This window comes from Panthera tigris, chromosome A2 (assembly GCF_018350195.1).
Source record: "Panthera tigris isolate Pti1 chromosome A2, P.tigris_Pti1_mat1.1, whole genome shotgun sequence".
NCBI classification, from domain to species: Eukaryota; Metazoa; Chordata; class Mammalia; order Carnivora; family Felidae; genus Panthera; species Panthera tigris.
This window is the reverse complement of record NC_056661.1, coordinates 26,849,470-26,873,843: the sequence shown is the minus strand read 5'-3', so window position 1 is coordinate 26,873,843 and position 24,374 is coordinate 26,849,470. Positions and strand designations below refer to the sequence as shown.

Below are 24,374 nucleotides of genomic sequence, written 5' to 3'. Positions count from 1 at the left end.
AAAATGAATGGAAAGTAAATGGGATTTGATAGTCTTGACAATTTTGCAACATGTTTTGAGATATGCAGAGAGATTCCAAGTGGCTGGTTTGGGAATGCAGTTAGTGACAGTAGATGAATCTGTGAGAACTCAAATATTATTCTTTGTCTTATTCACTGCCTAATTAATATATGCTAGAGGGAAGATGAATGAGCAGAAAATATAAAGGAATGTGAGAGCTAATAATACCGATCCAGTTGTTGGGTTAGTCCAAATCTAGAGCAGTCAATAGTCCAATGAACAGTGCCCAAAGAACTCTGGTTAATTTAAACTACTTCCTGCAGATGTCATCTTCCAAGGAGGTCTAATATTGTAAAAGAGCTTAGATGAAGTAATGGAAAAGGACATGATACAAAATTTTGACTGGATTCCATGAGTTTCACAATTATAAAGCACTCATATCTTGAAATCAAAAAGTTGATGAAATTTATGGAAATTCATTATTCTTACAGATTGTAATAATTATTAATAAAATATGAATATATTTTACTTACATATTCATAAGTTTATTGTTAGGATAATTAAATACCTAACTCTTGTTAGATACAGTATCTAAGTCAAATAATCAAACTTTTGAATTTTTCACACTCATGGGTTTTAAAGGTAAAAACAGACAGTCAAAAATCTGTCCCTAAGAATTGTGAATGGTACTATATGCAACTGAAACAGCTAAAGCTATGAGAAACTATGTTCTTCTGAATATAAAGGTATATATGTATCCAGGTAAATGTAATATGCAACAATGATCTGAGTTTGCTTTAGGGCTCCCACATTTATTATATTATAATAAGGTACATATTATAATATATATCATAGTAGGTACTATGTGTATATATGTAATATAATAAACATTATATTATATAATATATAATAAAATCTCATTTTAACACAAATTTACTGAATTATGCTTTTCTACATGATTATAGCTTATGAGCATTTATATGTGTTTTTCTATTTCTTTAGTCCTATGGAGTTTTTCTCTTTCATTTTCAGACATTTTTGTTTCTTTATAAATGATTTTCTTCAGCGTGATGGACTTTCATTTTCAATTTTTGATGTATTTGATGTTACATTAGCATTTCTTTTGCATATTCTCAGAAGTTCTCAGGGTTAAGCATTATACAGTTCTCAAAACTTTAAATTTTTTTTTTACATTTATTTATTTTTGAGAAACAGAGACAGAGCACAAGTGGGGGAGGGTCAGAGAGAGAATGAAACACAGAATCCGATGCAGGTTCCAGGCTCTGAACTGTCAGCACAGAGCGCAACGCAGGGGCTCGAACTCACCAACTGTGAGATCATGATCTGAGCTAAAGTCGGACTCTTAACCGAGCCACCCAGGTGCCCCTATGGTTCTGGGCAACCAGAACCATATGGGTTCTTAAAACTTTTAAATCTTTCATTACATAAGTAAAAACTGAAAATACCTAAAATTCTTTTAGTAAAATTCTTCATAAACACACTTAATTCTGATAAACGTGCCTATATATTATATTAACTTCAAAATCTATGACATCTGTTAAATTTTCACCTTTTGACCTTATTACTCAGAAATTTATATAATTCTTAAAGCAGTCACTACTTTTCACCCTTTGATGTCAACACTTGAAAGTTATTAGATATGACTTTCATAAACTACTAAATATAAAAACCATAAGGTTACAGGGTGCCTGGGTGGTCCATTCGGTTAAGCGTCCAATTTTGGCTCAGGTCATGATCTCACAGTTCATGAGTTCAAGACCTGCATCAGGCCCTCTGCTTCAGTACAGAGCCTGCTTCAGATGCTCAGTCTCCCTCTCTCTCTGCCCCTCCCTGGTTCACGCAGGTGCACTCTTTCTGTCTCTCTCAAAAATAAATATTTAAAAAAAATTTAAAGACAAGCATAGTTAAATCATGGAGAAACAAGTTTAAGATTTTTGTTAATGATGCTTGTCTTTTAATTAAAATATTATATCTACCTCAAGGAATAGGAGCCTGTCAAAGACAGAGTATCAGAGTCCCAATGGGGAACCAGAGTACTAAGTAGGGCAACTAATGATGACATACCAAGTTGTATGAGTTTATTCAACCCTTCAAGCTCCTTCTGGACATAACAAACAATTTTGTGGAAGCACAGCTAAATTCAGACACCACTGACTGGTATGGCTAAAGTGTAGAATATTTCTCCTACCTTCATTAGAACGAGCTCAGAATCTGAGCCTCCAGGAGGAAAGTGTCAGAAAGTAGAGTAGACAAGGACTGGGAAAAGTAAACTATGATGGAAAACAAAACAACAATGCCTAGAGAAAAATCTGGTGATAACCAATGCTAAAAAATTTGCCTCCTGAAAATAAAGCACTGACCCACTCATCCATGAGATCCTTGCAAAATGTGATTACACTTCCCTGACCCCACCCACCTTCCCTTCACTGTACTCCCTCTATCGTCTTCTCTGCCCCAGAATTCTATAGAAAGGATTAGGGCTTTGGGCTAAAATATTGTCTTACAACTTTTAATCCCAATGTTTTATAGGTATAGAGCATCCCACTGGTCTACAATAAGATTTGTTTTCTCCATTAGTTCATTTCATGGGTGTGTTCATTTTATAAAATCATGAATCAAACCCCTTGAAATATTAATGGTATAAAACTCTATGTATATTCATGGTGGTTATATATATAAGGGACTGTCAGATCCCAACCCCAATTATGTGTACTTACTGAAAACACATTCACAAATGAGTAGAACTCAAGATCATAAGTTCTATTAATTTTAATGCTCCCAAGATGAGTCAGAATTTTTAAAGAAAATGGCTCATTTGCTTGGATCTTTAGCTCTGGAAGTTGTTTTAAATTAGTGAAATTGGTTGTCCTGAAATGTTTAAGTTGATGTAGAGTTTTTCTTTCCACTTCTGAGGATTCTTCCCAGTGATTAAAGAGGTTTTTTATTTTAATATTAAATAAAAATTTGCCCTCAATAACTTTTAATATTTTAATAGAATATGCATGCCTTTCCTAACATTAGTCAGTTCAAAATGATGTATAAACTATTATAGATTGAATTTCATTACTATTCTAATTTCTCAATGAGCTACAGTATTATTTCCCCACTGCTCAAATCTAAAATATTATGTGACAATAAATATTTAAGAGGATGAATTCCACAGCAATTTTGGTTAATAGAATTCACCATAACTAAGAAAATTATTATAATAAATATGTATTAAGATCCATTTCACCAAATCCCAGAATATTAAACATTTACAAATGCCCCTAAAATTTAAATAAAATATTTAAAGAATGCAAACTTGTAAAATTTGTTATCCAGACAAATAATGCACAAATGTGAGTTGGTTTAGAAACACATAGAGAAATTTCATAATCACTAATACTTAACTTTCTACTCACAGTTCAGATAAATGTGACTCTGCAAAAAAAAAAAAAAAAAAAAAAAAAATATATATATATATGTACATATATATATATGTTAAGAAAATTGTGATATAGCTTGGCATGACATTTTGCTTGTCTTTTTACTCATATAATAACTATTCATTCAATGAGTAAATATACATCTGTATATATAATAATATAGATTCAGTAATAATTTCAAAATTAGTCAGAATAATATATATTCAGTAATAATTTTGATATTGATTCATGTTGAAATGATAATATTTTGGATGTACTGAGTTAAATAAAATATATATTCAAGTTAATTTCATGTGTTTCTTTTCACCTTTTTATATGGATACTAGAAAACTTTAAATTATATATGTGGCTCTCATTATATTTCTACTGGATAGTGCTGGTCTAAGGGAAACTAATAATAAATGTATACATAAAAAATAATTATAAAATTTATTTTATTTAAAAAAGGTATTCTGAATCTGATCATCAGAAAATCATGACAGAGCATGTAGTAGGATGAATAAAGACCATCCCAAAATATCAAATCCTAAAGCCTAAAACTTTTAAATGTTACCTTATTTGGAAAAAGGATATTTACAGACATAATTAAAGGATTTTGAGTTGAAATTACCTTAGATTGTCTTAATGGGCCCTAAGGTATTCAAAAGTATTTTTATAGGAGAAAAGCAACACAGAAGAGAATAGGTAATATGACTATGGAGGCAGACTTTGGAGTGATGTGACCACAAGTCAAGGAATGTCAACAGCAACCAAAAGCTGGAAGAGACAATGAGTCTCTAGAATCTCCACAAAGAGTTCAGCCATGCCAACACCTTGATTTTGGAATTCTGGTCTCCAGAACCATGAAAGAATACATTTCTGCCTTAAGCTGCCTAGTTTGTGGTAATTTGTTGTAACATCCACAGAAACTAATACAGAGCATAACGTTGGGAAGAGGTTTTTTGGAGTGGCATTTAAAGTAAATAGGGAGAAGAGGCTCCTTGAATGGAATGATCAGGGAAAGTCTATCTGAGAAAGCTATATTTAAGTGAGATTTAAAGAATAAGAAGGTACTAACCATTTGAAGATATTGAGGAAAGGATTGCAATCACAGGGAACAACATATGGGCAGGCTCTGAGATGAGAAAAAGATTCATTTCTTCTAGGAACAGCAAAGAGGCAAAAATTTCTGAAACATGGTGAGCAAAGGAGAACATGACTCAAGAAGAAAATGGAGAGGTAAGCAAAAGGCATGCAGGACCACATTTGCCATGATGAGGAGTACGGATTTTATTTTAATTGTAACAGCTGTATTAAGTGGGGAAGTATCATGGTTAGATTTATGTTCAGAGAAAGACTTTTGTGGCTGATTTGTAAAGAATATATTAAAGGGTAACAAGTATAGAGCAGGAAAATAAATTAGGAGGCTGATGTAGTAGGCCAGGCAATAGATGTTGATAATCTGGACCAAGTTGCTGGTAGTAGAGATGGTGAAAAGCAGAAAAATTTAAGATATATTTTGAATACTGAATGTGGGGAAATTGTATGAATTGGGTATAGTGAGTGAAAGTACACAGAATACAATATAACTGCTAGGTTTCTGAAATAAACAACTAAGTTGATTATTGATGGGTAAGACTGGAAGACAAGGAGTTTCACAAAAATTTATGAGTTCAGTTCAAGTCATGTTAATTCTGAAGTTCGTGTGAGATACCAAGTTTATACCAAGCAGAAGTATATACAAATTTATGTATGAGTTTTGAGGTCCAAGGTGAACACTAGGTTCAAAATATAAATTTGGAAGTCATTAGTCAGTAGTGATCTGTAAATTCATGGGCATGGATAAGATTACCTAAAGAAAGAGCATAAAGAGAAATGTCTGGGTGGCTCAGTTGGTTGAGCATCCAACTGTCAATTTTGGCTCAGGTCATTGTCCCAGGGTTGTAGAATCATACCCCACATCGAGCTCTACTCTGAGCTTGGAGCCTGCTTAAGATTCTCTCTCTCACTCTCACTCTCTCGCTGTCTCTCTCTCTGTGTGTGCCCCTTCCACTATCCATGCTCTCTCTCTCTCTCTCTCTCTCTCTCTCTCTCTTTCTCTCTCTCTCTAAAATGAAATAATTTTTTTTAACAAACAGCATAAAGATATAATAGAGGGAAACTAGGATTGAGCACTGATGAACTCTAGAAATTAGATAGGAAATGCCACGGAAGAAGACTGAGCAGAAAAGGCCATGAAGGAAGAAGAGAGACCAGAAGAGTGCAGTATCACAGAAGCCAAAAGGGAAGACTACTCTGAAGAAAAGAAACATTCACTACAACAAATAGTGCTGAGAGCTGAGTAGGAATAATGAGAGGAAAATGGCCACTGGATTTGACAAAATGGAGGTCAATGGAGATTATATCAAGATCAGTCTTCATAAAATGGTTAGAGCAGAAGTCAGATTGTTGAGTTGAAGAGTGAAGAGATTGGTTTTGGTGTATGATCTGAGGTAAAGATCCAATTTTACTGTTTTCAGTAGGGGTAAACAATTAAGTTCAAAAGCAGGTAAACCTGAGGAATACATTTTATAGTGATGCATAGTTATGTGGAAAATTATTTGAAAAGTAAAGGAATTACAAATACAAAATGTAGGCAGGTAGTTAACTCTTGATGAGGAAACAAAGGATAGAATTCAGGTCATTCAAGCATCCTCAAAGGAATTGATAATGTTCTGGTCACTAAGTTTATCATAAAAGTTTATTGCATAATTATATTCATAACCTACATCACAGTCTTGTATTTTTATATATAAAATACAATATATAAACAAAGGATTATGGGAAGCTGATGGAGCAGGAAGCATCAAGAATCGGCCTTCCCACCTAGACAATAGTTGTGCTGGCAGAATCTATCTGATACAGCAATTTTGGAACTCTAGAGTCTATTGGGTTTTCAACTTCCAGAGGAAGTCTTGGACAGTAAATTAGTTAATTTTAATTTATTTTAGCTCTTAGCTCAGCAGCAGCTATCCATCCATTCCCTACTCACCAACTCTGTGGCAGGCAGCCATGTGCATGGTCCTAGAACAGCTTGCAAATAACCTATGGAAGTAGGGTAGACAACAAGGACCCTGTCCTCCAAATAAAAGGGATCTATGTTCTGATCACTGATATCTGCTTATGATCACAGAGGCACAGACACAAAGGCAGACAGCCATTGTTGAACTTCCTCCTCATGGTTGCAAGTTCCTTTCCTCCAGAATAAAGCAACTTCCAAGGGGATTTAAAAAGCCAGTGCCTTTTATCTCCCTTCATTTTTCCCTTTCTGAGAGTCAAACATTAAATACCAGGACATTAAAAAAACAACTGCATATACCGGATAAATTGGAAAATCATCATTCAAGCTCAAGGAAAAGTGCAGGCTCAGAAAAGACCAGAGAAAACCCTAAATTTACACCTTAAGGTGATCTCTGGCACAGAGACAGCCTACAAAAAAAACAAAACAAAACAGAAATAGCAAACCCTGAGGAAGGGGGAGAATCTGATTACCATCATTGCCACATTATTAAATTCAAATGTCCGGTTTTCAACAACAACAACAAAATCACAAGGCATACAAAGAAACAGGGAAGTGTGGACCATTAAAAGGAAAAAGTAAATCAATAAAAAGTAAACCAACTATCTCTGAGAGAGACCAGGTGGTGGGCCTGCTAGACAAAGACTTTGAACAACTGTCTTAAAGATAATCAAAGCACTAAAGGCAGTTGTTAAGGAAGTCAATAAAATGATCTAGCAACAAAATGAAAATATCAATAATATATAGGAAAACCTAGAAAGAAACCAAAAAGAAATTCTAGAGCTGAAAAGTACAATTACTGAAATCAAAAATTTACTAAAGTGATCCAAAGGCAGATATCAGCAAGCAAAAGAAAGAATCTGTGAACTTGAATGTGGGGAAATGAAAATAATCAAGTCTGAAAAACAGAAAGAAAAAATATGGAATAAAAATGAAGAGAGCTTGTAGGATTTATGAGACACCATTCAGCAGACCAACATGCAAATTGTAGGCCCAGAAGGAGAAGACAAGAGAAAGGGAGAGAGAGATTAGTGGTCAAAAACTTCCTAAATTTGATTAAAGATACAAATATAAACAACAAAAAAAGCTCAACAAATTCCAAGTATGATGAATTCAAAGAGATCCTCAGAAAGACACATCATAATCAAAATGTCTAAACACAAAGATAATCTTAAGAGCAAGAAGAATTTAAGAAACTCCCCACATATAGGAGATCTTCAATAAAATTATCAGAGATTTTTCATCAGAAATTTAGGAGGCCAGAGGCAATGGGCTGAAATATTCAAGACACCAAAAGAAAAAACTGACAACCAAGAATCCTATATCTAGCAAAAGTGGCCTTCAACCATGAAGGAGAAATCAAGACATTTCTAGATAAACAAAAGCTGAAGGAATGTGTTACCACTCCACCTGCCTTGCAAGCAACACTAAAGGGAGTCCTGGAGGCTAAAGTGAAAAAATACTAGACAGTAACAAAAAACTGTATGAATAAATAAAGATCCCAGTAAAGGTAAATGCATGGGAAATTACCAAAGCTCGTATTATTGTAAACACAGATTGTAACTCACTTTTTGTTTTCTACATGATTTAAAGACACTTTTAAAACATTAATCTAAAAGCTATTATTATTGTAACTTTGGTTTATAACTTGATATTTATTAGGGTTTGTTTTTTTTAAAATAATTTAGAGACTAATGAATTTTTTAAAAACAATTATTGTTTACATTTTAGACATACAATATTTAAAGATGTGATTTGGTGACATCAATAACTAAAAGGGATAAAGAAAGGGCCACAAATGAGCAGAGCTTTTGCATATTATGGAAGTTACATTTGTAGAAATTCATATTATAGCGTTAAATTTTTAGGATTTTAAGTGTAATCCCCATGGTAAGTACAAAGAAAATAGTCATGGAATATACATAAAAGAATGAGAAGAAAATTTAAATATCTCACTACAAAAAAAAAACAACTAAATGTGAAAGAAGATAGTAATTCAGACAATGAGGACAAAAATTCTACAAAGCATATAGAAGACAAATAGCAAAATGGCACAAGTTCCTCTGTATTAGTAATTACTTTAAATGTAAATGGATTAAATTCTCCAATTAAAAAGCAGAGATTGGCAGAATGGGGGCAGGGTGAACAAACAAAAACTATGATCCAACCAGATTCTGTACAAGACAATAACTGTAGATCCAAAGATACAAACAGGTTGAAAGTGAAAAGATGGAAAAAGATATTCCATGCAAATAGTAACCAAAAGAGAGTAGGCTAACGATACTAATATCAGACAATATAGACTTTAAATTTAAAAAAACAGCTTATAAGATACAAAAAAAGGATATTACATATTAGCAAAAGGTTCAATAAAGCAAGAAGATACAACTATAAATATTTGTGTACCTAATAACAGACTATCAAAATGAAGGAAATAAAAACTGACAGAATTGAAGGGAGAAAACAGTTCTACAATAATGGTTGGAGACTTCAGCATTCCACTCTCAATAATGGACAGAACAATGAGACAGAAGATAAGTGAGAAAAGACTCAAATTACTAAAATCAGAAATGGAAGTGAGGACATTACTACTTATTCAACAGAAATAAAAAGAATTTAAGAGAGTACTACAGTAAATTATATTCCAACAAATTAAATAAGGTAAATAAAATGGACAAATTCCTAGAAACACAAAACCTACAAAAACTGAATCACAGAGAAATAGGAAACCTGAATACATCTGTAATTGGTAAGGGGAATAAATCAGTAGTATAAAAAAGTTTCTAGTAAAGAAAAGTCCTGGAGTTGATGGATTCACTGGTGAGTTCTACAAACATTTAAAGAATTAACACTAATTCTTCACAAACTTTTCTTAAAAACTGCAGACAGAGGAAGGAACACTTCCTTACTCATTCTATGAAGTGAGCATTGCCCTGATACCAAAGCCAGACAAAGACACTATTAGAAAAGAAAACCACAGACCAATATTCTTTATGAATATTGATGTAAAAATCCTCAACACAATACTAGCACATTAATGCAGTAGTATATCAAAAGGATCATATACCATGATCAAGTGGGATCTATTCCTAGAAGTGTTCAACATATTAAAATTGATCAATGCAATGTGCCATATTAGCAGAATGGAGGGAAAAAACACATGACTATCTCGATTGATGCAGATAAGGAATTTGACAAAATTCAACAAACTTTCATGATAAAAAATCCTCAAACAACTAGGACTTGGAAGAAACTACCTCAATATAATAAAAGCCATATGTGAAAAAGCCACAGCAAACATCATACTCAATGTGAAAAACTGAAAGCTTTTCCTCTAAGATCAGGACCAAGGCAAGTATTCCCACCAAGGATTGCTGAAGATGCAAAGAAACTCACACAAAAAACTAAATTCTGGAAGTGATAAACCCATCCAGGAGAAAACAGATTCATAGTTTCTTCACTTCCTGGCAAAATATCAAGAAAAACATAAATCTGCCAGTGATAGAGTGAAGTAGCTAAACTTTTATCAGCTCCTTGAAGATTGGTGTGACAAGTTTGATCTTGAGGAACCCTAATCACAAGGAAGTTTTCTCCAACTTGTCAATTCTTTCCCATGGGGTTTAATTGAGTGTTGAGACTGGATGTAGGTCAGGAGAGATAACAGAAACTTCACCAAATACAAGTACCAGCAATGGCTCACTGAATACTGGTGGTAAGATAGGAGAATGAAGAGAAGTCACTCGAGATCTTCACCAAGTAAAGGTAGTGGATGCCAAAAGTTGAGAGGACAAAATACCAAAGGAAACCTCTAAAACATTATGCTAAGTGAAGGAAGCCAGACACAGTTCACATATTACATTTAATCTTTGAAAAACATTGGTTTAGGACACCTGGGTGGCTCAGTGAGTTAAGCGTTCAACTTCAGCTCAGGTCATGGTCTCACAGTTTGTGGGTTCAAGCCCCATGCTGGGCTCTGTGCTGACGGCTCAGAGCCTGGAGCCTGTCTGGGATACTGTGTCTCCCTCTCTCTCTGCCCCTCCCCTGCTTGCTCTCTGTCTCTATCTCTCTCAAAACTTAATAAATTTAAAGCAAAACAAAAACATAATCATGAGTTTGAATGGCATGGGTCCACTTATATGTGTATTTTTTTTCAATAAATATAGTAATTATAAGTGTATTTTCCCTTCCTTATAAGTTTCTTAATAACATTTTCTTTTCTCTAGCTTGCTTTATTGTAAGAATACAGTATCTAATACATATAACAAACAAAATATGTGTTAAATGTTTATGTCAACAGTAAGGTTTCTGGTCAACAGTAGGCTATTAGTAGTTAAGTATTGGCAGAACCAAAGTAATACATGGATTTTTGACTATGGAGGGAGTCAGCATCCCAAACCCCCATGTTGTTCAGGGATTAATTGTATATGATTCCATTGACATGAAATACAAAGAGACAGAATACAAATACAAAGAGACAGAATGCATATTGGTGGTTGGCAGAGGCTAGGCAGACATACTAATAGAGAGAAGCTGCTTAATAGATAAGAGGCTTTATTTAGGGGCAATGAAAATATTTTGGAACTAGGTGGTGTTTGCACAGCATTGTGAATGTACTGCCATTGAATTGTTCACTTTAAAATAGTTAATTTATAGATTGTGAATTTCCTATCAATTGATTTTTGAAATAAGTAGATAAATATCTAAAAGCATATTTTTTTAATCCCAAAAGAAATCCCTCCAAGCTACTCTGGGACCTTAACAGAGGGTACCACAGCAGTCCTCCGGGGGCAACTGGACAGCAAGGTGAAAAGGGTTGTAGAAAGCTGGGAGAAAGACTGGAGAGCAAAGAGGGCTCCCTGTGACATTTAAAGCTGGCAACTGGGACCTCTAGAGAGTATCATCAAACTCCACAGAGAACATGTCTTGACCCTACCATGAAAACATCTGAAGACAGTGATGACTGCAGATAACTAAATGTGGGACAAAGCCCAGATCCAGCTCCACTACAGATCAGATTGATATAGTCCCTCATACTAACAGCCTGACAGAAGAAGCAACGTCACTTTCATGGTGGTAAATATTATTTATAATATCCTTTTAAATACAATGCCTGGCATAAAATAAAAAATCAGGGGTGACTGGGTGGCTCAGTCGGTTGAGCTTCTGACTTCAGCTCAGGTCATGATCTCGTGGTCCATGAATTCGAAGCCTGCGTCGGGTTCTGTGCTGACAGCTCGGAGCCTGGAGCCTACTTCTGATACTGTGTCTCCCTGTCTCTCTGCCCCTCCCCTGCTCGCACTCTATCAAAAATAAACATTTAAAAATAAAAAATCATAATATATGTGAAGGAGCAGGAAATATGTGACCCATGATCAAAAAAGAGAAAATAAGTAATAGAAGCAAATCTGGAGAGAGTTTATATATTTGTATTTATACAACAGAGATTTTAAAATAATTATGATTAATACATCAAAGAAACCAGTATAAAAGTTGGACAACATGTATGAACAGAATGAAGAGTTTTAGCAGAGATAGAAACTACACTCAAGAACCAAGTGGAAAAGCTGGTGGGGGCAAGAATTAAACTGTACTGACGTGAGGATCTTACATTGTTCATGCCCTTTAAATATAAAGGATTTATCTTTAAACTGTATAATCTCTAGAGAAACCACTAAAAATACACAGAGGTATAGATTAAAAAGTCAATAGAGGAAATAAAAAGAAATACTAAATATAGTGATTCACCCAAAAGGAGCAAGAAAGGAGACATAGAAAAATAAGGAACAGGTAGGACAAATAGAATCAAATACCAAGATGATAGACTAAAACCCAACCATATAAACAATTACATTAACTTTAAGTGGACTAAGCACTCCATGTGAAAGGCAAAGATGGTCAGACCTTTTTTTTTTAGAAACAGAGTGTGTGTGTGGGGGCGGGGGGGGGGGAAGGGCAGAGGGAGAAAGAGAGAGAGAGAGAGACAGAGAGAGAGAATCTTAAGCAGGCTCCACACTCAGCTCAGCACAGAGCCCAGTGTGAGGCTCAATCCCATGACTCTGGGATCATGACCTGAGCCAAAATCAAGAGTCACACACTCAACTGACTGAGCCACCCAGGCTCCCTGGTCAGACTGGATTTTAAAAAGCAAGACCTGGGGGGTGGGAGGGAGGGGAGGGTGGGTGATAGATATTGAGGAGGGCACCTTTTGGGATGAGCACTGGGTGTTGTATGGAAACCAATTTGACAATAAACTTCATATATTGAAAAAATAAATAAATAAATAAATAATAAATAAAAAGGTAAACATAAAAAAAAAAAAGCAAGACCCTACACTTTACTGTTTGGAAGAAACATACTTTAAATATAAAACCCCAGGTAAGTTGAAAGCATAAGTTTATCATATATTCCCCATTATAAAAGTTATTAATTCAAATATAAAATATTCAAATATGTAAATAAAAAACTCAAAAATATTTCATTTAAAATCAATAGATAACAGCTTCATACCAGGGAACTATGAAAAAGCTAAGAACATCCTGAGCTCTGCCCATTTTGAGACATAAAACAGAAAATAAAGGTCATATTCTCTCAAAAAATTCCTCTGAAGTCCTTGCCATGGAAACTGAATACAGGACTGGAAGACCCATTCTTATCGGCACCTAATAAAATAGCCTGAATTTTCATGAATTTACATATAAATGTAATATATGTATAGATACATATATATATACACACACATTTATACCTTTACACAAACACGTGTGTGTATGCATAACCCTCTCCCCTCCAAAACTACTAAGTGATTAAACAGTATCAACCTGAGCTAATATTGACTCACAGGAAGTTCTCAGGCTTGAGTGAAAAACAGATGAGTTTTAGGACAAGACCCAGTAGGAAAAGACTCTTCCCACAAAAGCAGTGTTCAATCTCTCCAATGGCCGCATGGTAAAGAGGACATAACATTCAAGCATGCTGGTCCTACAGAGAGGGTACAGTACCAAAACAATAAGTATATAAACTCGGTGCTCAAGAAAGGACATAGAGCTTTAGTGATCCATAGGGCAACCTGCAGCACACCCCTAAGAAGAACAATGCTTTACATAGACATTAATTGACAAAAAATCCCGAGACATAATGGCCATAATTTGAATAAGTGCATGAACACATAACAGTATTCAGCTATAAGGGTCTGGAGGCAAGAACAGACCAGAACAGAATATACTGTAACACAACATTCACTTAGCCATAGTTGTTAGGGTTATCACCAGTTACCTTATAAGGAAGAATTCATCAACAATATCAGAACCCACTTGTATATTTAATTGTATATATTTATCAGAATGGGGATTCAAATATATTCAACAAACAACAGTTACCATTAAAGAGAAGTGTCTGAATTGCATGGGCCCTAATTATTTCTCTATGGGTATGTGACATATTATATATTTTAAAAACTTGGCCACACACATGACGGTGGGGGTGGGGAGAACTAAATCATAAGAGCATCAATAAGCATGTCCAAAACTATCTAGAGCCTTGTAGCATATCTGATAACTGATAGAAAATGTGTAATATATCAACAAAATGTGAAAGCAAATTACACTGTAATCCCTCAGATGTTAAAGTATTTACCTAAGTCATACACATTTACCTAAGTCATATTTTACCCCTTCATATGTCAGGATTATACCTCTCAACTCTGAATTACATAAATTAGTACTATCCCTTCATATCTCTGTAACATTGCCTTCAAATGGTTAAGAGGCATCCAGAGAATAGGGAACAAAAACATTATTGTTGAAGGGCTTTGGATTTAAGAGTCCACAGGGATGCATAAAGATGACACAGAGATCCATTTAATGGGACATTGTAAAATAGTAGGTGGTCCTTCGCCCCTGAAATAGTTCACGGAACAGATCATTTTGAAAGAAGAGAAAAAGGCTTTGATATAAACTAATCGCAGGCGTGTATGAGAGAGAAAGAAAATACCTTTAGAAAAGATGTGAGAAGATAAGAAGCAAGAAACCAATCTTCCCAAGACAGAAGTCTGAATCAAAGTTGAGCTGCTTTCCCCCAAACTGACTTGAACTTATTAATGTCTTGAATCTGAACACTGGCACTGGAAATTTAGAAGAGCTCATTGATTTTTAGCACTTGTGCTTGAGGCCAGAATGGAACAAGAACAGAAATAGAGCAGGTATGCTTCTTATATTTTTTTCCACCAATTAAAAATAAACCCAAAGTGAAGAACTACTTTTCTGAACCCTGAATCGCCTCTCAAGTTGGGACCTTTGCCTTCCTTTTACATTTCTCAAGACATTTACATTCTCACCCTACTGCCGTGGGAGGAAGTGTACACACGATCTGGGAAGAACTTGCTCTAAATTTTGAAACTGCATTGGTATTAAGGAAAGGTGGAGCCACTTAAATTCATGATAGGTTTTTTTAATGTTTATTTATTTTGAGAGAGAGAGAGAGAGAGAGAGAGAGAGAGAGAGTAGGGGAGGGGCAGAGAGAAAAGGAGACACAGAATCCCAAGCAAGCTCCATGCTCTCAGCGCAGAGCCCGTCGCAGGGCTTGATCTCACAAATCATGAGGTCATGACCTGAGCCAAAATCACTCAACCAATTGAGACACCCAGGTGCCCCCATGCTAGTTTTTAATACATTTTTGAAATGTTACCAAAATAATCTTGCACTTATGGGGCGCCTGGGTGGCTCGGTTGATTAAGCATCTGACTTTGGCTCAGGTCATGATCTCACGGTTCATGAATTCGAGCCCCACAATGGATGAGCTCAACCCCTACTTTGGGTGAGCTCTAGCCCTGCTTCAAATGAAGCCTGCTTCTCTCTCTCTCTCCCTCTCTCCATGCCCCTCTCTTGCACCCTCCCTCTCTCAAAAAAAACCCCAAAAATAATAATAATAATAATAATAATAATAATAATAATTCACTTGAAATAGGACAAAATGTACCTGGGAGATTTTAACCTGAAAATCACTTTGTTTATTTTTTCATTTAAACATTATTTTTATTTTTAGTTGCTATTTTTATGAGTTGTGCTTGAGTCTTAGTTTAAGGAATCCACATTACAAGGGTTTATTTATGAAAAACAGCCGTTCCCTGATCTACTCTCTCCCAATTCTTCTCCTTCCAAAGGCAACCCTTGCTTCTCTTTCAAGTAATTAATTATTTTGGAATTTGCCTCTATATCTCTAAATAACATGTTCGTATTACATAAAAGTAATAGCACCTTTCCTCCTCCTGCTCCTACCACACACTCACACCCTTGTCCATCTCTTCACCATTATTACACGTATACAGGGAAGATCAAACAAAGACCATGGGTTTTGATACTACGACTATGTAAATATCATCCAAAGATGAACTATGAAATGAACTATACTGCTTTTCTACACATCTTTTTGTTTTCTCTGGAGCGAATAATTATGTTACTGCTTAATCATTTACTTAATGTTCTACACATGTATCACTTATTCAAGCCTTAACTCTGTGTCAGTTTTATAAATCTCCTCTCAACACAGACACATCAGGTTTCTATCAGTTTCCTCCTCCTGATCTCTTGGAACCTTCTGACCTGCCATAGTGGTGTTCAGCTCTGCCTGATGTGCCACACTCATCCTTGGATGTCCCTTCAACATTATCCTGGCGACTTTCTTACCCTCTCAGCTCAGTGCATCTTCTGTTTCTGATATCCCTTTTCTTCCTCTTTCTTGGTTTCCTCCGATTTTTTGCTTCCTAAGAAAGGATAGAATACAATAGCTTCCTAAGAAACAGTGCATGAGGTAAACATTTTGGAATCTTCTATGCTTAAAACCACCTTCATTGGACCACCATACTTGATTGATAGTTTCTCTACTACAAAATTTCTAGATTGGAAACATTTTCTTTCATACTTTCAAAGGCGGTGCCTCAATGCCTTCTAGTGACCAGGGCTAATCATGGTCCTAATTTGGGATCCTTCACATATGACTTGTTTTTTTCTGGACATCCATAGGCTCTTGCCTTTTCACAGTGGTCAAATGAATATGGTATTTTCACAGGAACAAATAGCTCAGTGAAGGGAATTGATAATTAATAAATAGTATCCCACTATTTTTATGAATAAAACATATGGCAAAGTACTATTTTTAATTTAATAAGTGGAAATGGTTTATTTATAGAAATATATTTGGCACAATTGGCTATTCATATGGAAGAAAATAATGTCTCTGTATCACATTACTAAAAAATGCATTACAGATAGATAAAGATTGAAACGTAAAATATAAAGAAATATTAAACTTGGAAGAAAATTGGGGAGATGACACGTGAAATAGAGTAGAGGAGACCTTCTTAACCAAGAGAGGAAACTTAACATTAACTAATATGAAAGATATATAGAGGTAGATAGATATATAGGTACATATGTTTAACTGTATAAAAATTTAAAACATTTGGATGGCAAAAGATACTATAAAGCAAATAGACAAGTGATAGTCCTAAAGTAAATGGACAAAAGATATTTTAAATAAAGTAAGTAGACAAATGAGCTTATAAGTTTACAAGAGAAAAACAACCAAATAGAAAATTCACAAAAGAAATGAAAGAGCAGTCAGATACCAAGAACCCCTCTTCTACCCCGGCAAAACATAGGTAGCTGGCTTTTTATTTTTCAGAGAGGTTAAAACGGTTTTGGTTTTTAATGTTTGTTTATTTATTTATTTATTTTTAACATTTTTATTTTTTATTTTTGAAAGAGACAGAGCATGAGTGGGGGATGTGCAGAGAGAGAGGGAGACACAGAATCCAAAGCAGGCTCCAGGCTCTGAACTACCAGCACAGAGACCGATGCAGGGCTCAAACTCACAGACTGCGAGATCGTGACCTGAGCCGAAGTCGGGTATTTACCCAACTGAGCCACCCAGGTGCCAGATGGGGTTTTTAAATAAGGGGACACCAGGCACAGTTGAGAATGTGATAGTGTATGATAGTGAAAAGAGAACAATTCACTGAATGTATACATACTGTACATTAAGACCTCCAACCTCTCACCCATTTAGTTTCCAGAAAATTGACAACTAGAACTTCACTTTTTAGGCAGGAAATTGAAAGGGTCTCCTCTGAAGAATTTGAGCAGGTCAAGAGGAAAGATCTCAGGATATTGACATTATAATTTCCCACAACTGGGGGCGCCTGGATAGCTGAGTCCATTAAGCGTCCAACTCTTGGTTTCAGCTCAGGTCATGATCTCATGGTTTCAGGAGTTCGAGCCCCACATCAGGCTCTATGCTGACAGTGTGGAACCTGCTTGGGATTCTTTCTCTCTCCCTCTCTCTCTGCACCTCCTCTGCTCACACTGTCTCTGTGTCTCTCAAAGATAAATAAATGAATAAACTTAAAAAAAAAATCTCCCACAACTGAATGGCCCAACTTGATCATCTTACAGTGCAGCTTGCAGAAATCACTAGTTGTCAGGAAAAGGAAATTAAAGCAATGATGTGCAAGGAAGCAGGCTTTCCAGAGCACAAGCAGCTGGAAGCAAAACTCCTGTTTAGAGTCACCTGGTCTATGACTATGTTCTCACCACAGATGAGAATGTAGCCTGTTAACACTATGTGATTCAAGACAAGGGACAGCATAATGCTTATCAACATTCCCTTAAATACAAGTACAAGTTTTTCTGAAAAAGTGATGTCAGCTTTGAGAAAAAGAGAAATATTATATAGCAAAAATGTGCCCCAGTCTACAAGGACCGAACTATACATAGATTGGCAGTTAGGGGCCATGAACAAGCCTTGCTGAGATGTCTGTGGTCATCCCACTTTCTCTACTTACATCTGGAATGGATGCTGTGTGTGTGTGTGTGTGTGTGTGTGTGTGTGTGTGTGTGTGTTCCTGCCAATCTATAACTGGAATGTTGCAGATTGGGTTAAGAGTGGGAATAGGACAAAAATCCAAATCACCACAGTCAGAGTCCCAAGGAGTACTTAGAATCTGAAGGAGGGAATGTAAGCTAAGTATGTCCTGGATGTAAACTGATGAGTCTAAAGCAGGAGACCACTGGGTCACTGAGGAAAGTGTGACATCAGTGGATTTTTGAACAATGACTTCTATCAAAAACTACTCATATTTGTTGGATAATAAATTTTTTATTGGTCCAAGCAAGACCCTTCTCTTTTTTATTAACTTATTCCCTTTTATCCCCATCCCCCATTCTCATAAGCAACTATTTCTGATATATTTAAAATGTACACGTATTCTTATAAAATGTATATTGTTGCTTTTTAAATATGTATTTTAAATTCACACAAATCTCATTCTGTTTCTAATCTTTTTACTCAGGACTGTATTTTAAAAAAATTTAATATTTATTTTTGAGAGTGAGAGACACAGAGTGCAAGTGGGGGAGGATCAGAGAGAGGGAGACACAGAAACTGAAGCAGGGTCCAGGCTCTGAGCTGTCAGCACAGAGCCTGAGGCAGGGCTCAAACTCACCAACAGTGAGATCAGACCTGAGTTGAAGTTGGATGCTCAACTGACTGAGCCACCCAGGCACTCCACTCTGGACTATATTTTTAAGATCAATTCATGTAAGTTATGTGTATGACTGCCCCATAGGTGCATATAATGAGCATCTACCATATTTTATTTCTTTATTTTATTTGTATATTTAAGTATATATTAATATGCAAACTAATATATTCCTAAGGTAAAGAAGAGTGGTAGTCATTCAAAGGCCATAAAGAAATTGGAGTTCAACACTTATGACTTAGACAGACAAGGTAGTAAGAACAGGGCTCAGAAAAATAATGGGGTTTAAAAAGTAAATATACAATATTATTCCCTGTGCTGTACTTTTCATCTCCATGACTTATTTATTTTATAACTAGAAATCTGTAACTCTTAATCCCCTTCATCTATTTTCCCATCCCCCACCCTCCTCCCCTCTGGCAACCACCACTTTGTTCTCTGTATTGAAGAGTCTATTTGGTTTTTGTTTGTTTTGATTTTTAGATTCCACATATAAGGCGGGCACTGAGTAATGCATAGAATTGTTAAATCACTATGTTGTACACCTGAAACTAATATAAATTGTATGTCATTACACTTTCATAATAAATAAAAATTTTTTAAAGATAAATATAGGTTAAAGACCCCAAACGACTCTATTTGTCTTAAATGACCCCATTATTTCTATTATCTAATAATAGTTTGAAAGTTTATCTAAGTGTCTAAGAATCTAAGTGTCTCTTGTCTTTCAAATATTGAAGGCCTACAACTTTTTGTTAATTAATAGACATTGGTTTTCAGCTTTAGGTTTATAGAAAATTTGAGCAAAAAGTACAGAGTTCTCACATATATCCTCTCTCCACAAGTCTCCCTCTCCACAGTTTCCCCTCTTGCTAACATCTTCAATTAGTGCGGTACACTTCTATAGTTGATGAGCCAGCAATGATATATTGTTAACTAAAATGCATATATGTTATATACTCTATGAGTTTTGATAAATGTATAATGATATGTATCCACCATTCCAGTATCATACAGAATAGTTTCATGGCCCTAAAACACTCTGTTCCACTTATTCATCCTTTCTTTCCTCCCTCCTCCTGAACCACTGGCAACCACCGATCTTTTTACTGTCTCTATAGTTTTGCCCTTTGGCCCATAACTTTATTTCTTTAGTATTCCCCTTGAAAAGAAGTTGGCCTTATTTTCCGTTTTAGGCATTTTGTGTTCCAGTAATGCCTGACATAAGAAACAACTGAGACCTGTACATTAAATTTCTGAATGTTAAAGCTAAGAGACAGAAGGAAAGAAATTGAAACTACAAATTTGGGAGTAACATAGAAATTTCAATACACAGTTTAGTAAGACAATATATATCATGGAATATCAGAGCTAGTGAACAAAGAAAAACTGTAGCTCAAAATTATAGAAAAAATTCACATGAACTATCTATTAATCAACTATCATTTTAAGTAATATAAATAAATGTTAAAATGGACATAGCAACATAAATTCATTAATATTTTGAAAAAAGTAAATATTCTATCACTAAAGTCTTATAGGTCTTTGTCATCATTCTCTAACCCTTGAATAATATGAAACAGTATAATGTGTAGTCCTAGTGCCGAAATTTAATTTCTAGAATCTGATTCTGATTCTGAAATGGGGGAACTCAAAGTGGGGCTGGCACATCTAGAGGAAAGAAAACAAGATACTTTCAAAACTTCCTGGTGGTATTGACAAGGAGCTAGCTCAATTCAAAGGGCTTTCATTGGCCAAAATGTGATGAGTGTGAATGTGTATCAAAAAGAAACTGCTTATGACTATAGAATGACATTATCTGAGTATGTGAAACGCCATAAACATATACTTGAAACATGAAACATATACTTGTAAGCTCACACTGTGCATCAAGAATTGACATGTCTGTAGACATTTGCCTAAGTGGAAGCATGTAGGCTATTAGGGTAAGTTATTTTGGAATGGCATTGTGGGCTGTACACAGTGAAAAAAATTTTTCATTTCTTTCCTCTACTGTGTAGAGACATTATTATTGGCATCTATGCATCCCACTAAGGTACTTGGAACCAGGAGAAAAATCACGCCAAAGTATGCTATATTGATCCTGCCCATTGTGGCCACTCAACTACCAATAACATTCTGGATTCCCGAGTAACTACATAGGGAACTAACAGTGTGCATGAGTGTGTTGAGAATGATCAGTTTATGCCAATCCATAATTCCCCCCAAAATGCTGCAAGATAGGATATCAAGTTACACACAAAACAGTTTAGGAGAGACATCAAAATGTTAACAGTGATTTTTATCTAAATAGCTGGATTTAACATGAGTTTCACTCTCTTATTTATAAAAACAATATTATAAAAAAAGAGGTTTTGTTTTTAAAATTAAAAAAATTAAACTTCCCATGAGTTTCTTTGAATGCAACAATAATGGAATGTGTTGTTTAAGAGCAGCAGGATTCTGTCCTGATAGTTCTACACAGAAGGGCTAAACTGCTGAAGTTATACAAACAGTGCAAAAGGGAGGGTTTTGAACCCTAGTACCAACAATGTGTGAATGTGGGGCATGTTTTAGCTCCCTTGAACTTCAGTTTCTTCATATGTAAAGTGGAGAAAATACTACCTACGTCATGATTGTTGTGAGAACTGAAGATACATTGATGGCATGGCACATACACATATCTCATAAGCATATATATTATAACTGTCCCAGTCATAAACTATTTCACAGCAGTAAGAAAGGGGAATACATAGCCACATACATAGCCACATTTGCTTGAATTTGCATAAAGAAACTCTGGGAGGATAAATATGTGGGAAATAAGTACAGTTTCTTGGCTTGGGGAGAAGAGGGGAAACAGGATGGATGGGAGAAGGTAGAAATGAGACTTTCCACTTTACCTCTTTATACTGTTTTGATTGGTTTTAAAATAAAATTAAATCAACTTCACAATAAATTTAAAAATTTCCCCTCCAAACTCTATCTACCAGGTCTAAATATTTTGCATGATACTTAGTCATTTCTCATGTTTCTGATGATAAATTATCACAGATTCATTTCCACATCCCTGCCTTCAGAAATAGGAATCTGTGATCCTCAGTGATTGCCAGTTAGCACTGCAAAACAAAATATGGTTCAGCTTCTTCACATCAGACTCCCAACTTCCTAGTAAAAGCCTGCTCCGTGTTCTGTGCAGCAAGAAAATTCTTGTGCATCAGAAAATCATAGATAGGTTGATTTTAGGTAACCACATAATTTGTTACTATTTTGGATTCTTCCCTTTTTTTATGAATTCTGAGGAAAATATATTTGGCCAACTAGATTTCTTTGGGAATACCAAATGTCCTGGCCCAGAATAAACAACAGTTGACTACAGTATCTAATACTAATTTCAATATCTGCTAATGCCAATTATTCTACTGCCTTGCTAAGAAGTTCTAATGTTGAGAAAGTCCAGAGTAGAAAATGGGATCATAATGCTCTGATGCATTACAGTAGGAAGGCTATTAATTTTTTTCACAGATGATTTGTTTCTCCTGGGTGGGCAGAAAATAGAGTGTAGGTAAGGGTGCTATTAGTTTACATTCAGTGTTGGTGTTAAAACTTTCTCTCTGCTCAAGGAATCTAGAGAGATAATTACTACTTGTAATAAATTCTTTATATTCAAAATTTGACATATTACAAGGTTTGCTAATAACAATATTCATGCAGACCCTAAATCCTTCTGATTTATTTTCTCTATTGGGGGAAAGTTTCTTTAAAAAGATTTGAGAATCTGGTTGAACTGCATAACTCTGATGATTTTTTTCAGCTCAGATAATTCAGGAAATGAAAATGTAAGCTATTCATGCCTAAAATGAAGATGTACTATAATTGGAGATCCAGAAAAAGCATTAACCTAGTTTAAAACACATGTCCTTTATTAGGGGAGGAGCACGAACTTTTAAAACATAGCTTAAAGTTCTGTTTTCACTATTTCTGCCTTCATTTTCAGAAATGCCCATACCAAAATTTGATGATTTTATGCCAACATAGACAAGGAAACAGAGAGATTGAACAATCTCAGGGATTTTTCTCCTGTACCTTTAATTCTAGGTAGAGTGCCCTGCTTGGTAGTGGGACAAAATGTAGCCTGACTGAAGTGACAGGTCTAAGCTCTAAGGAATCAATCCTGAAACTCAAGCCTTTAATTTCCAGTTGCACTTAATTAAAATGAAAGGGATATATGGCATAGAAATCGTTGTCACATCTGTAAGCACACTAGTCTTCCCCTTTAGGAAAAGGCAACATTTTTCTTCCAGAGCGCTTATACAATCTCCCTTAGTTTAGAAAAATAGAATCCCAGTTGATGTTCCAGTTGGAATGCTGAACAAGAATACATTAACCTTGAGTATGTGGAACCTAAAAGAAGACAATATCCAAATGTATTTTCTCGTTTCTTAACTTTCCACATGGATGCCAATGGCTTCCAGATGTATAGTTCTCACTCATATTTTTGCCTTTGATAAAAGCCATTTGTACATTCACCTGAACCCCAAGCCCACTATCTTGTTCCCACTTCAGAGCATTGTACAGTTTTTTTCTTCTGATTGGACCACTCTTTCTTGGATCAGCACATGTCACCTTCCATGTCATTCAGATTTCAATTTAAAAAGAAGCCTTCCCTTCACATCATCTTACCCTATATTATCCTCATATGACACTTTCAGTGTCTGAAATTCTCATTTATGTTAATTATATGCTGATTTCTGTTTCTTTCCAGCTAGAATCTTAGTTCATTCAAGGCTAGGATATCTGTCTTGTTTACCTCTATCTACATGGTCCATTACAAACAAATAAATGGCTGTAAACTACTTAACAAAAGAATTACAGTCCTCTATCCTCAGAAATGGTATTCTAGTAGGTAACCAAAAGTTATTCAGTCTCAAATACTCTACCACTATCCTCAAATGTGACCAAACAAAACTAATCACTTAATTCCAGTTTAAAGCCAAAAGAAATACTTACTAAACACTAATTCCCTACACCCAGATTCAAAGTATTTAAGAAAGTGAAAGACTCAAAAATTGTTTTGACACTATGTGACCTTATTTTGCTAACTGAATATCATAAAATCTGAATGTATGTGCATAATAAATTGTGCAAGGAAGCCATAAGTCATAGTATCAAAGTTTGAATCCATACTTGAATAAGGTTATAAGGAGGGGGATATTTTAACTCGTTCAGAGTACTAATATGTACATTAATAATGTAACTATTACTGGGATACATGGCTGATTCAGTTGGAAGAGCGAGTGGCTCTTGATCTTGTGTTCGTGAGTTCGAGCCCCATGTTGGGTATAGAGATTGCTTA

At 35.3% G+C, this 24,374-nt stretch overlaps 1 long non-coding RNA gene across 3 annotated transcripts in view; it reads right to left on the bottom strand.

Moving 5' to 3' along the window:
* LOC102969269 overlaps nt 1–24,374 on the bottom strand; it is a 193,647-nt gene that overhangs the window by 77,213 nt on the left and 92,060 nt on the right. For all 3 annotated transcript variants that reach the window (XR_006214869.1, XR_445331.3, XR_001510556.2), the window contains one exon: nt 16,167–16,243. This is a non-coding gene — a long non-coding RNA (uncharacterized LOC102969269). The remainder of the gene's footprint in view (nt 1–16,166; nt 16,244–24,374) is intronic.